We start from the raw sequence: 15,323 nt of genomic DNA, 5'->3' as shown, positions 1-15,323 counted from the left end.
ATGAGGTAGAGGCTGGTGATGCCCAACTCAGATCCCAGGCTGGTGCACCTGTCCCCCTGCTGCTGTGAGTGTAGGTTCCCTTGTAGCTGTGCCCACCCCACAGCCCGGGGAGCCACCTTGCCTGGAATGCCTGGGATATTACACCCTCCTCCCAAAGCAGCCCAAAGCCACTGACTGATGGATGTGGAGTTCAAAAGGCCAGTTCTGGATTTAAAAGGGCTTTGTGGTACTGTGGTATTCCAGAGCTCCCCCATCAGGCTCAACCACATCTTTGCCTGCCTTGCAGGATCCTCAACCGCATTTCTTTACACATTATCTCCTGCGGTCACGTATTAAAAAGCACCTTGCCCAAGGATGGCACAGGCTCTGCTTCTTGGGAACCTGACCTGAGACAGGCAGCAAGATAAGATAACTGGAAGGAGAAGATAAATTAAAGACAAAGTGGTTATTTTAGTCGAGATGCTTCCAGAGAGCCTAGTATTCACACACACACACACACACACACACACACACACACACACACAAAGGAATCTGGACTCAAGAATCATACAAACATGGCTTCCAATCTACAACTTTTGAGCCTTGGAGTCTTGGGAAAATTAAGGTATGCTGAGGTCTCACCCACTTCAGCACACTGCGGATAGTACCTCAGCACCTGGAGGCCAAGGCCCACCACCTTTACTCTGAGCATCTCTATCATTTTCCCTCAGGGTAAAGTTCAAATGTTACCACTGTCTATGGTGTGCCTAGGAGTGAAAAATTGGGGAAAGCACTGCTTCACCTCCCTGCAGCCCTGACTTTTCAACTGTGAAATGGAAATTCTTACACTTCAACTCCAGGGGGATGTCATAAGGATGAGAAGAGAAAACCTAGCATAGTCGAGTCAGAAGTGAGCCCCCATAAATGCAGTTATCATTAGCGTTACCACCCAGAGGGTCATCCAGGAGGCACCGCGGCTCAGGAAAAGTTTGAACTGATGTTGGCTACTGGGCTCTTATCCAAATGCTCATTTCTTCCCTCTTCCTTCTCATTAAAGGGAAGCAGGAGAGAGTCTGCCAAGTGTGACAGAGCTTTGATTATTCTCTCTGGGGCCTTCATGTATTTTTTACACAAAGTTGGAGGTGGGAGGATAGAGGGGAGGTGGGCGAAGACGAATGAAACCAGGATGGCTCCCTAACATTGCCCTGCACTTCCAGTGTTCTTGTGAGTCATGCCCTTCATCTCAGAACTTTGATGGTGCCGGGCATGCCTTATTTATGGACAGCAACTGCTACAGAGCTTCAAAGGGGGCACACAGCCAAACCAGAGACGTGGCAGGAACACTCTGAAATGCTAAGTTCTCAAATACAGCATGGAAGGGATGGTACACAACGACTTCTAGACTCCAGCTCTGAACCATGCCAAGAATGCTCAGTTGTCTGCTCCCCCTAACCCTGTGCATAGATGGCCAAACCCTTTATGTCAATCCCAGAAGTGCGACTTTCAGCCAAGGCAGGTGATGCAAGAGAGCTTTATTTGACTTACTGCCACCTTCTGACAAAATCTCATCTTTATCAGATTAATCCAAGCCTTTAGAGACCATGATTTCCAGAAAATAAAAAATATATAATTCTTACCTGAAGTTGTAAAAAAATAAAATAAGAAGCAGTAGAAGAAAGAAAAAGCCAGTGTGGTAGACTGAATTGATTGAATAACACTCTCCCCACAAAGATACCCACATTCTCATCCCTGGAACCTGTTTTCATAGTAGGGAACTATACTCCCCTACACACCAAGAGGGACTTTGCAAATGTGCTTAAGAATTCAAAGATGGGGGACACCTGAATGGCTCATTCAGTTAAGTGTCTGCCTTTGGCTCAGGTCATAATCCTAGGGTCCTGGGATTGAGCCCTACATAGCAGGGAGCTTGCTTCTCTTTCTCCCACTCCTCCTGCTTATGCACACTCGCTCTCTCACTCTCCTCTCTCTATGTCAAGTAAATAAATAAAATTACTTTTTTCAAAAAGAATCCTGAGATGGGGAGTTTCTCCTGGACTGTCCATGTGGGCCAAATGTAATCACAAGAGTCCTTATAGAAGGGGAAGGAGGACCAGAGTCAGTAGTAGGAGAAGTGACAATGGAAGCCAAGTTGACATGACCTGAGAAAGGGGCCATGAGCCAAGGCATGCAGGTGGCATTTAGAAGCTGAAAAAGACAAGGACACAGATGATCCCCTCAGAACCTCCAGAAGGGACCGGCTTTAAGAACACCATGACTTTGGTCCATGAGACTGATTTTGGACTTCTGAGCCACAGAGCTGTAGGATAATAAATCCATATTGTTTTAAGTTCCTAGGTTTGTGGTACTGCTACAGCAGCCACAGGAAACTGACACAGCCAGGAAAGCTGTCTTTGGGTGCCATTAAAGTGTGTTTCTCCGCTGGGACACCTGCACCCCGATGTTTATAGCAGCAATGGCCACGATAGCCAAACTGTGGAAGGAGCCTCGGTGTCCAACGAAAAATGAGTGGATAAAGAAGATGTGGTTTATGTATACAATGGAATATTCCTCAGCCATTAGAAATGACAAATACCCACCATTTGCTTCAATGTGGATGGAACTGGAGGGTATTATGCTGAGTGAAGTAAGTCAGTCGGAGAAGGACAAACATTATATGTTCTCATTCATTTGGGGAATATAAATAATAGTGAAAGGGAATATAAGGGAAGGGAGAAGAAATGTGTGGGAAATATCAGAAAGGGAGAACGTAAAGACTGCTAACTCTGGGAAATGAACTAGGGGTGGTAGAAGGGGAGGAGGGCGGGGGGTGGGAGTGAATGGGTGACGGGCACTGGGGGTTATTCTGTATGTTAGTAAATTGAACACCAATAAAAAATTTTTAAAAAAATTAAATAAATTAATTAATTAATTAAAAAAAATAAAGTGTGTTTCTCTTGGAAGACATTGATGCAATTACCCATAAAACATAGCAAGCTACTTAGCTCCTGAGTTACTCCATCAATACTTCACCCTCTCTCTCCTCCTGCTTCCTTTATTGTTTAAAGATTTTTATTTATTTATTCATGAAAGACAGAGAGAGGCAGAGACGTAGGCAGAAAGAGAAGCAGGCTCCCCATGGGGAACCCAATGTGGGACTCTATCCCAGGACCCCAGGATCACACCCTGAGCCAAAGACAGATGCTCAACCACTGAGCCACTCAAGTGTCCCCTCCTGCCTCTTTTAAAAGGACCAAAAATATTCAAAATGATGTTTAAATGAATACACACACACACACACAAGCTAGAAAAAAACTTTTTCACTTAGGAGCAGGAGAGATATGTATTTTTATGTATACATATAAATAAAGATGACTAGAAGGATATGAATGTCTAAAGATTAATAGTTGATTTTTGAGCCGTAAGATCGTGAATTATTCTTATTTTGTTGAGCTTAATATTATTGTTCCAAAACAAGCTCATATTATTGTGTCATATTATTGTTTAAATGATATCCTGTATGATAACAGTATTATCTTTTTTGGGACTTTAAAAGACTTTGTTTTGTAGAAACTGCCAAGGTCATAGGACTATTGCACAGAAAAGCCAGGATCTAACTGGACCCACTGGGGGGCACTATTGAACCCTTGAAGATAAACACAGAACCAGACTGCTGTGAGCAAATACCTATCAGGAAAAGATAGGCATTCAAAATGTGAAATTTCATGCATCTCAGTGCCCAGTCTAGCCCAAAATATCTACACACCAATCAACCTCACAGAGCAGCATTAGAGCAACTTCTTTCATTTGAAGGAGTCTTAGAAAGTATATTTTGCACATCTGAATAATTTAGAAAGACATATAAATACACATATAAATCCATAAAAAAACAAGTTCTGCAGACAAATAAGTTTGGAAAATGCTAAGAACTATCCCCTCTCATAAAGACTTACAAAGTAGATTGAGTTATTAAAGGCTCTGAGAAGTCCTGCAGAAAGGAATCCTACTTAAGATGTTCCAGTATCTCACAACAATTTCATCACAGATCTATCATTTTGCCTGCAACTAGGATTTCTGAACATTCTTGGGAATTTCTGGTGTAATATTGTGATTTGTAACAAGAAACATATATTTGAGGGGTGCCTGGGTGGTTTGGTCGGTTGACCGTCTGAGGCTTGGTTTTAGTTCAGGTCATGATCTCAAGGTGGTGAGATCAAGCCCCGAGTCAGCCTCTGTACTCAGTGTGGAGTCCACTTGGGATTCTCTCTCTCCCTCTGCCCACTCATGGACTCTCTCTAAAATAAATAAATAATTTTTTTAAGAAAAAGAAATACATATTTGGTTTTCTTCCCATTTCTGGCACAGAGCTCCTAATATCCTTGGAATGTCCACAGTAGTAAGAGCAATAAAGATCATTTGATATTCATAACAAACCTCTTTCAATTACATCTGATTATGTTAATGAGATAATTTTTCAAAAACTCCTAAGGATGGGGGCTGGTTTCCAAGGGAACCAATCTTCTGATTAGAGGGTTGGAACTCTCAGCCCCACTCTCCTGATGTCCAGGAATGGGAGTGGGGCTGAGGATGGAGTTCAATCACAGTAGTCAAGGATTTAATCAGTCATGCCTAAGCAATGAAGCATCCATAAGACCCCAAAAAAACAGAGTTCAGGTAGTTTCTGAGTTGGTGGAGGTGTAGGGGAGAGGTGCCCTCAGAGAGGACATGGAAGCTCTCTGCTCCTTCCCACATGCTTGCCCTATGCGCCTCTTCCGTCTGACTGCTTCTGAGTTATGTCCCTTTATAATGAATTGGTAATCTAGTAAGTGAAATGTTTCTCTTGAGTTCTGTGAGCCACTCTAGCAAATTAATTGAGCCTGAAGAGGGGATCACGGGAACTTCTGATTTATAGCCAGTTGGTCAGAACTACAGGTAATAACCTGGATTTGCAATTGGCATCTAATGTGGGAGCAGCCTTGTGGGACTGATGCCTTAACCTGTGGGATCTGATACTGTCTCCAGATAAATAGTATTAGAACTGAGTTAAATTGTAGGACACCCCGCTGGTATAACAGAATGGCTTAATGTTGGGAAAACCTGCACATCTGGTGTCAAAATGAAGTAGTGTCACAGTATAATGTTGAGAGTAAGTACCTAGGAGAATGTTTTCTCATCTCATCTGATGTAGAGTTAAATGCAAAAAGCCCCAGTATGTTAATTTGAGAGAAGCAACGTATTCCACAAACACCAGTTGGGATTTCAGAAATTGCTTTTTCTATAGTTTGGTAGAGTTTCATCATCTCCAGGACTAGGTGCCTGGTCCACGTCTACCCTTCTGATTACTAGTGCATCCTTTATTTACCAAAGAGCTTAAGAGATGGGCTAGGAGCAGAGATATTTGATCTTAAAAGTCCTGGCATATAGGACAAATGCAAGAGCTTACAGACATTCTGAGAAGTAGGTAATGAAATGCCACCACTATTTCCTACAAATAGGACTCTTCTCATGGAACTCTAAGCCGGGAAGACCCCATGTGTCTAAGTATGCTTCTACAAAGAGGTGGTCAAAAAAAAGGTGTGCTGGCTCCAGTGTATCTCTTCAGATGGTCCTTCTCCATCACTGGAAGAAATTGAGGCAGCTTAGCAAAGTCATCATTGCTAGGCAGCCCATTAGCAAGAGCCATTTCCGGAGGATATGGAGCATCCGAATGACAGGGGTTAGGTCTAGAAGAGGAACAGTGTGGCTAGATCTTCACTGGTGATGGGTGGGAGGGTAAAGGAGCCTGGGGTGAAGAGGGGAGGAAGGCATCAGGGGGGTGTAAAGCAAAAGGTAGTCAAGGGCTGGGGCACCTAGGTAACTCAGTTAAGTATCCAACTCTTGATTTCAGCCCAGGTTCTGATCTCAGGGTTGTGAGACTGAGCTGCATGTCAGGCTCTATGCTAGGTATGGAGTCCACTTCAGATTCTCTCTCCTCCTCTCTCTCTTGCCCCCTGCATGCTCACGCACACACGTGTGCACTCTCTCTCTCTAAAAATAAATAAATAAATAAATAAATATCAAACAAAAACATAATCAAGGATATCCAAAACCAGAGAAATGACCCTCTTGGGATCTGATCCACTCTGTACGCATAAAGGCAGAGAAGTTCTCTTATAGTAATAGAGAACACAGAAGATCTTGTTTTGACTCCTACTTCAGCATGAACATAGGCAAATCTCTCAATCTCTCTGCCTTTCAGAATCTTCATCTACCAGATAAAGGTGACTTTTTTCTTTTGAAGATCAGATTAGAAAATAATTGTGATACACTTTGCAAACTGTAAAGTGCCCTCAAATGCAAAGAACTGGTGTTATTGGAAAATTTTATAAGATGTATTCATGCATAATGTGTGTAATTTTTTAAAAAGGGATGGATGGTCCTAGGAATGAAGGGATTAATGATATAGTTCAAAGCCAAAGAGCAATTAGAAAGAAAATGAGCACAGTGATATTATTATGTGTCCAGTTAATTTTAATAAACTATTAAATATAAATAGATTTCATAATTGAACTTATGAAATATTTCCTAATTATTTCATATTTATGAAATTACATTTATGATATATTTCATAATTCAAATTTAAATAAATTTCATATCTTTCAAACTTGACTGGAAACTAAATTGAAATGAAATAAAAAAGTTTCAAGGAAAGGAAAAAATTAGATGAAACAAATAATTAATTTTTTAAAGTGTGAGTCATTACCATTTTGATAATTCACTTTCACAAAAAGTTGAAGTAGAAGTTGGAGGTATCTGACTGCACTCTGCCCCCAACCCCACCAAAAGACCCCCTTTCACCCCAGTGCCTCATGACTCATCACTTCTTTTTGGAGCCTTCTTATCCCCAACACACTTGACAGCCATCCGCATGGCTTCTCAAGGGCAACACAAGATTCCTGAAACATGATCCCAGCTTGCTGTCCTGGGACAGTTGTTCACAGTGGAAAAAATCTCCCTATGGTATTCAGCCCTATTGGCAGCCTCTGCTGAGGAAGGGGGAAAATTTGCAAGGGATTTGGTGGCATGTGGCCCTCTTGCCCCCACCTGCTCCCACTCCTCCCAAAGGGAGGCAGCTGCCTGTTCTCAGAGCACACCACCTCCTGCCCAAGAATTAAGATCTGATTGTACTCCCAGGTGCTTTTCAGTCAAAAGCTGCCTAGAGAAGCCACATAGAAGACCCCAGCACAAGCAAGATATTCATTCATGGCAAACAGCTGCTACAAAGAAACCTGAGTGGAACCAGAGTGAATCATGCTAAGCTGTTGAACACAACCAAATTTGAATTTAAAACATAATTTAACAAGACAACCAATTGAACCAGTTAAAAAAGAAAAAAGGTGGAGAGGAGGAAACAGGACTTGTATTTCTCACTTATACCCTTCTATACTGAACTTTTTACAGTAAATACATCATTAAAAAATATATTTTAAAAAGAAAAAGGATAAAAAAGCCTAAAACAAATGCATAGTTTCCTATCACCATTAATTCAGAATGAAACAAAGATACGATAATGTCAAAGATGTTTATGGAGCAATAGCAAAATCTGTGTTCAATTTAAGGCATTTCCATTAGCCTTGTGCTCTTCATTTCTTAGTTGTGTGTCCTCTGCCTCCACATAACATCAAATGACTGTGGTCCAAGCACAGCTCCAAAAGCTTTGAGAAAAAGTTGCTCCAACTTGCAGCTGGGTTAGATGACTATCACCATCCCCGTGTATCTTCTTCACAGCCAGGTTGGTTGGTGGAGAAAACTCAGAAGTGATGCAGCAGGGAAATCCGAAAACAGAGTGCAGTGAAGAGACTACAGAGTTGCACTAATGTCCAGACTAACCCTGGTGGGAGGGTCACAGGTAGGACTCAACAGAAAGTTTAAGGCTCCGGTTGGAGATTAAGAGTACTCTGACACTCAGTATAGGAGTGACATAGCAAACAAATCTTCTCAGAGAAAAACAACCATAAATGCTAGAACCATAAAAACGTTCGATGAATTTTTGGTCTCACAGGCGCAACCTGATACTGGTTTTTGTTTATAACCTACGGCCATGGCTTCATGTACTATCTATGTGCCGATGACTCAACTATTCTGAGCTCCTGACCTGAATATCCAACTGCCAACACAGTATTTCCACTCCTCTATCTCCCAGGCATGCGAAACTCAGCGAGTCCAGATACTTTGAGCCCTTGATCTTCTGCCTGAAGTCTCTTCCTTCTCTAGGGTTTTCTGTTTCCAGGAATAGAACAACCATTCACACAGGTACTCACTCTAGAAACCTTAGATTGTTTCTTGATGCAGCTCAGCTTCCCATTTCTAATCACTCACCAGTTCTTATACATTCAGCCTCTTGACTGTCTCAGATTCACCCCCTTTCTCCATCCCCTCTGCCACAGCCCTAATCCAGGCTATGAATATCTGTCCCCCAAACTACTGCAAGTTCCTTCTACCCTGTCACCTAATTACCATATTTACTCTCCCCATCTGTCACAGATCTCCAAAGCAATCTTCTTTCAATAGAAATCTGACATTCATCTCCTTAAAATCATTCAATGGCTTCCCAATAAAGTCCAGAATTTGTAATGGAACCTACCAGGCTCTTCCTTTTTTCATCCACTCAACGAATGTTTGCCATTTGAGAATGACTGTATACCAAGCACTACCCAAGCATTGGATATAATAGTGAACAAAACAGACAAAAAACCTTAACCCTCCTAGAAACTGCAGTCTAGCTGGAGAGAGTGAAAATAAACAAGGACAGTGAGAACAATATATACCAAGTTAGATTGTGTTAGGTGCCAAGGAGGAAAATTAAGGAAGGAAGAAAGGAAATGCCAGGGTAGGAGCTAAAATTTGTGATAGGAAAGGGAAGGAAGTCCCCAGATGAAGACATGAAAGATGAAGAGCAAGCCTACAGATGGCTCAGGTGAGAGAACTCCCATCAGAGGAACAGCAAGTTTAAATCCCCTAGAGCATCTGCTTGGTCTGTTCAATGTTTTTTGTTTTTTTTGTTTTGTTTTGTTTTGTTTTTTTGTGTGTGTGTGTGTCTGTTCAATGTTTAAGAGTGATTGGTTTTGATTGACTGATTGATTTCAGAGAGAGAATGTGCACAGGGAGAGGGGCAGAGGGAGAGGGAAAGAGAATCTCAAGCAGGCTCTGCCCTCAGCACAGAACCCAAGGCAGGGCTCAATCTCAGGACCCTCAACCTGAGCCAAGTCAGGTGCAAGAGTCAGATGCTCAACTGACTGCACCACCCAGGTGTCACTGTTCAATATTTAGTGAGCAGACCAATGAGACCAGAGTAGAGTAAGAAAGATGAGCTCAGGGCATTGGTGGTTGGGGAACAGGGCGGGGTGGCAAATTGTATAGGATCTTGTAGGTCTTCAAATGCACAAGACCTTGACTTACCTTAAAATGAAAAGAAGTAAAACATAATGAGCAGAGAAATGACTTATGAGCACCCAGTATGCACCACGGACCATTGTAGGCACTGGAGATAGGGAATTAAATGAGACAATGTCTCTATTCCCATGAAGGTTACATTCTTTTGGAGGAAGACAGGAGAAGTAAAAATAAATAAATAAATAAATAAATAAATAAATAAATAAATAAATAAATAAATAAATAACTTCAGAACTTGAGAAACCTGAGTAATAAAAAATAAAACAAGGTGGGGAGCCTGAGTGGCTCAGTTGGTTAAGCATCAGACTCTTGATCTCAGCTCAGGTCTTGATCTCAAGGTCATGAGCTCAAGCTCCACTTTAAGCTCCACACTGGGTGTTGAGATTACTTAAAAATTAAAATTAAAATAAAACAAGATGATGTAATGGGGGTTACAAGGTTGTCTAGCAGCTTTAGATATCCAGGGAATATTCTGAGGCAAAGATATATCAGCAGAGACCAAAACATCCAGAAGGAGATGGCCATGGGGGAAGAGGATTCCACATGAAGGAACAACTGCAGAGGGCCTGAAGTGGACATGAACAGGAACGTCTAAAAAACAGAAGGGAAGTCAGTGTAGCTGGAGAATAGAGCATTGAGAGAAGTGATAGCGGTTGACATAAGAGAAGCTGGTGGGGTTTGCATAAGCTATAGAAGAGATCATGGTAAGGCTTTAAGATTTTATTTTAAATAAAATGTAACTCTATTAGAGGGGCCTAAACCATAAAATAAAACATTCTGATTTGTGTTTTGCAAAATCTCATGGCTAATTAGTTACAAATTGATCAAAGGGAGGAAAGAGTGGTCGTAGCCCAGATAAGACTTACTGATGGATTGGAATAAAGTGGTGATGCACAAGAGACAGATATAGAATATATTTGGGAAGGCTTGCTGACAGACCAGAAGTGAAGAGAGAAGAAAAAGATAAAGCAAAGATGACACCAACCTGGATTTGGGGCCTAAACTACTGAATGTTATCTCCCGAGGTGGAGAAGAGAAAGGGAAAAATATAAAATAGAGTGTTAAGAGTTACAATTTGGCCATGTTAAATCTGAGATACTTCTTTGACATCCAAATGGACAAGTCAAGTGGGAAGTGGGATATATGAGGTAGAAAGTTGGGGAGAGGTAAATCTGGGGTCATCTGTATAGATGAATACTGGTCAAGGCACAGGGCTATACAGGATTACCCCCAAGAGAGATTACTACAGGGGCACCTGGGTGGCTCTGCCAATTAAATGTCTGCCTTTGGCTTAGGTTATGATCTTGAGCTCCTGGGATCAAGCCCTGCATTGGGCTCCCTGCTCAGAGGGGAGCCTGCTTCTCCCTCTCACTCTGCTCCTCCCCCCTACCCCACCTCAACACTCATGCTCTCTCTCTAATAAATAAATAAAACTTTTTTTAAAAAAGAGAGAGATATTACAACTAGAGAAGAGTTAGGGGTCAGCAGGGTACTCTAATATTTTTAGACCAAGCAAAAAAGAAAGAGCTGACATAGTAACTGAGAAGAGGCAGTGAGTAAGCAAGTGAATGGTGGCTGCAGAGAAGCCAGAATGGGATCTAGAAAGCAATAGTTGAATTTGGCAGGGTAAATATCATTAGTGACCTTGCAAGAGTTTCACTGCAGAGAGGAAAAAAGTCCAACTGCTAAGAAGAGAAGAGAATAAGAGGTAAAAACATGGGAAGGAGGCAAAAGACATCTTTTTCAAGAAGTTTTGCTATGACAGGTTTTGGAGGGTTTTTTTCCTAGGCAAAGAACTTTATTAATCTTGTTTCAAATTTTTTTCCCAGGCTTCTTCAGCTTAATTAGCTGCAAAGAATGAATTGTGTATAAGCAAAAACTGAAAAGAGTTTCAGTGTCCAAGAGGCTTGGGCTTAAAAATATTAGAGATCTAGATTTTATCAGATCCATGAACAAAATTTTATAAAGCAGTCATAATATAAAATAGGAGCTCCCAGTAACTTCTTTAAGTTTTATCTTCTTCAGAAGTTGACTCACTTCAGTTTCCTTCATTCTTGGAAGCTTCATCAAAATTCTCCACAAGATCTGGAACTTCGTCATCATCATCCTCTCCGGTAGCAAGTGGTGCTTTTCCATCCATAGATTGTTTGGGCAGAGCTTCAGCCAGTCTTCTTGAACTAGTCAAACTGTCTGCACCAAGCTGGTTTAAGATACCGGGTAGCATTTCTGTCCACTGCTTTGTCCCAGCCTGCCCTGTAATGGTGAAAGTGTTCGCTGCCAGCGATGCCTGAACTTTAGGGTTGTTAAAGTGGATCACTGTTCCTTGGTTTGTGAACATATTCACTTCTTCAATACTAGAGATATTGTTTACCCCTAACTTCTTTAAGGAAAACTGAAGGTTTTTTTTATCATCTGCTGTAGCTGTTCTATGAATCACCTTCTTCTATCGGCGAGCAGTTCCTTTCCCACCAATGCACACTTGTGCTTCCGGTTTGGCGAGTTTCTCCTGGTTCATGATAGTCTCTTTCATCTTGTTGGAGCAGAAATGGGACCACGTGGGGGAATAGGGTTGGCGCTCAGGGGGTCTCAAGTGGACCAACTGAGATTAGGTGTATACACATGGAGATGCCTCTATGACAGGTTTTTGCTGTTGCTAGTGGTGATCTTGGAGCACACTTGTATGGCACAAATAGATGATGCAGGAGAGAAAGAAATTGATTCTCAACAAGGGCCATCACACTGTGTTCAGGCGTTGTCCTAATTAATTTCAAGTTCCCAAGGTTGTATTCCAGTTCATTTTCCTACCTCCATAACCACAGATTGTGCCTCCAGCTGTGGCCAGTCACAGGGGAGAAGAGTGTCCTTAGTCACCAGGAACCGGATGCTAGAGTACGGACGGATCACCTCAAAACAATTAGCTCAACTGGGAAAGAACTCCAAATACAGGTCCAAGAGGGTGGATTGGCAGCAGCACCAATGTAATAGGCAGCTGGTTATTGGTCATTGACACACAAAATAAGCCTCCTTCTGGATTTAGGGAATGCTCTCAATACACAAGTGTAGACAATTCTTCAAGGATAGGAAAGTCTCCTAATTCATTTCAATATCCACAGCACCTAGGATTATAATAGGCACATGGGGACTACTTAGTAGCTTGTTGGAGGAAGGTAGGAAAGAAGGAAGGAAGGACAGAAGGAAAAGGAGCCAAGGAATTATGTAAGATGCAAGATTGCTGCCCTTATAGTTTTCATGACCAGTGCGAGTTTCTATATGTCTCCTTTCTTTAAAACTCTTCAGTAACAGGAAATAAACTAAAACACTCATTAAAATTCAAATGTATGGCTTCTTTCTTCTCCAGCTTCTTGAAGTTCGGCTGCCATCATGAATGACACAGTAACTACCCGAATCAGGAAGTTCATGACCAACTGACTACTTCAGCAGAAACAGATGGTTATTGATATTCTTCATCCTGGAAAAGTGACAGTACCTAAGATAGAAATTTGGGAAAAACTAGCCAAAATGTATAAGACCAGACCAGATGTCATATTTGCATTTGGATTCAGAACCCATTTTGGTGATGGCAAGACAACTGGCTTTGGCATGATTTATGATTCCTTGGATTATGCAAAAAAAAAAAATGAACCCAAACATAGACTTGCAAGACATGACCTAAATGAGAAGAAAAAGATGTCAAGAAAACAGTGAAAGGAATGCAAGAATAGAATGAAGAAAGTCAGGGGGACTGCAAAAGCCAATGTTGGTGCTGGTAAAAAGAAGTGAGCTGGAGATTGGAAACAGAAGAAGTAAAGATTCTGCAGTGGCTTTATCTGTGGTGATTGTGCAGATTTTTTCACGAGAGGATTAATAAACTATTCTTAGTTTAATGTTAATGTGAAAAAATAAAAATAAAATTAAAACGTATGAATAAGCCATCCCTCCTCAACACACACACACACACACACACACACACACACACATACACACCTTACATAAAAACACACAACTTATGTATGATGTGTGGCCCTCATAGAGATAGGTATGAGACCCCACTTGGATGGCCAAGATCTTTATTTGTAATCTGCCAGGGAAGAAAATGAAGTAGAGATAAATTTACAGGATTGCTCTTCTTCATTTGTAAAAACATATGTATGACATCATAAAGATCAATATGATAAGGAGCCCCTGCAGGGCCCAGAGAAGGGATGCTCTGTTATTGACCTCACAATGAGAAGGCTCTTCAATGCTCTCTTGGAAATGGTAATCAGCCCAGTGGTGGAACTACTCACCAGGGTGATGGTGAAAACAAGCCTGACTTAGGGAATCTATAGGAAAATACAGCCTATGGATTTTTTTGTCTCCAAGAAGGAACCTGGAATTCTGTAGCTCTGAGCTGGATAAGAAAACCAAAGAGAAATCTATCTCAATCATAGCTGCTCCCGTTTCACTCTCTCCCCTTAGAAAGCCACTGGGTCTGCTTCTGCAAGCAATTTATGGCTCGTGCAGCTGCTTTGACAACAGGTTTGGGACTTCTTTGGTTTCAGCCATCAGCTCAGCCCCATGCAGACCTCCTATATCTGTGGGGGCTTAGGAGGTGTGCTCCCAGCTACCCCCATCATAAGGACAGCAGATGTTCTACATGTGAGATTAATGGGTCTCTCCCTCTCCACTCTAGCATCAAATAGCATGGAGTATGAACTTGGCTTTCTGCAGCCATGGTCAGGAAGAAGCTAAGAAGATGGACTTACACCGTTCAGTGGCATAGATAGTGCTACCCACATCTTGGTTTATTTTGACACAAATGCATGGAAGATGTGCCTCTGAGTGGAACTTTTTTTTTTTTATCTCAATGGATAGTTTTTTCCCCTTGATCTGCTTTAATTATATAACATTTTCTTAAATTTTTCACATTTGCTACTTCTTGGTTGCAAACATACAGAAACAGCCGACAAAATTAATGAATAAAAAGCAGCTTTTTCTTGAGTTTGTTAAAGCTTCTTTTGTTTTGGTGGTCTTGTTTGTATGTTTCTTTTTGTGACTGCCTGACACATTATCAGCCTCACCCCCGCGATCCTCTATTAGTTTGTCAACATCATTTGTCAGAAGTCAATACCTGCCAGCTGAGTATGTGCTGGACAAACCAGGCTGGGTACGACCTGACCTGGGAGAGCTGTCCAAGGTCACCAAAGTGAAAACAGATCAGCCTTTACCGGAGAATCCCTATCACTCAAGACCAAGACCAGAGCCGAACCCTGAGATAGAGGGAGAGCTGAAGCCTGCCAAACATGGCAGCCGCCTTTTTTTCTGGACCATGTAAAGATTGGTCCATGGCCCACGCTCAGTCACATGCCCAGACGACCACTGATGAAATTCCCATGCAGTTTGCATTGGCTGTTTGAGTGTTCTTTCCAGGATCACAAACTGAACAAAAAAGTTAATTTATGTGACTTGGCAGTTATTCTATACCATTTCCTGGCCATTAAAACTTTTAAAGGAAAAAAAAAATCCTTCTCCAATCCCTCCCTCCCATACCGTTCAAATAGAGTATCTAAACAATAGATGGGATGAGCTGTTCTTCAGAGGCTACCACTATAACTCTTTCTTGGGCCTTTCACAGAAAGTCATTGCTTACTGCATGGCTAAAGCCCTTACACTAGATATTCAGCATTGATTTCCAAAGAGAACAGTATACTGGTCATTTAACATCTTTTTTTTTTTTTAATTTTTTTTTTTATTTATTTATGATAGTTACAGAGAGAGAGAGAGGCAGAGACACAGGCAGAGAGAGAGAGAAGCAGGCTCCATGCACCGGGAGCCCGACGTGGGATTCGATCCCGGGTCTCCAGGATCGCGCCCTGGGCCAAAGGCAGGCGCCAAACCGCTGCGCCACCCAGGAATCCCTATACTGGTCATTTAAA

At 41.8% G+C, this 15,323-nt stretch overlaps 1 long non-coding RNA gene and 2 pseudogenes across 1 annotated transcript; 2 read left to right on the top strand and 1 right to left on the bottom strand.

Annotated features, from left to right (window-relative positions):
- Nucleotides 1-11,219: 11,219 nt before the first annotated feature.
- LOC140636315 (transcription factor BTF3 pseudogene) lies at nucleotides 11,220-11,938 on the bottom strand (annotated as a pseudogene).
- Nucleotides 11,939-12,789: 851 nt separating this feature from the next.
- LOC140636314 (small ribosomal subunit protein eS24 pseudogene) lies at nucleotides 12,790-13,235 on the top strand (annotated as a pseudogene).
- A 434-nt stretch (nucleotides 13,236-13,669) lies between these two features.
- On the top strand, nucleotides 13,670-14,910 carry LOC140636313 (uncharacterized). The gene is made up of 2 exons (XR_012033591.1): nucleotides 13,670-13,926; nucleotides 14,081-14,910. It is a non-coding gene; the product is annotated as an uncharacterized lncRNA (long non-coding RNA).
- The last annotated feature ends 413 nt before the right edge of the window (nucleotides 14,911-15,323 follow it).

This window comes from Canis lupus, chromosome 7 (assembly GCF_048164855.1).
Source record: "Canis lupus baileyi chromosome 7, mCanLup2.hap1, whole genome shotgun sequence".
NCBI lineage: Eukaryota > Metazoa > Chordata > Mammalia > Carnivora > Canidae > Canis > Canis lupus.
This window is presented reverse-complemented; position numbering and strand designations above follow the sequence as displayed.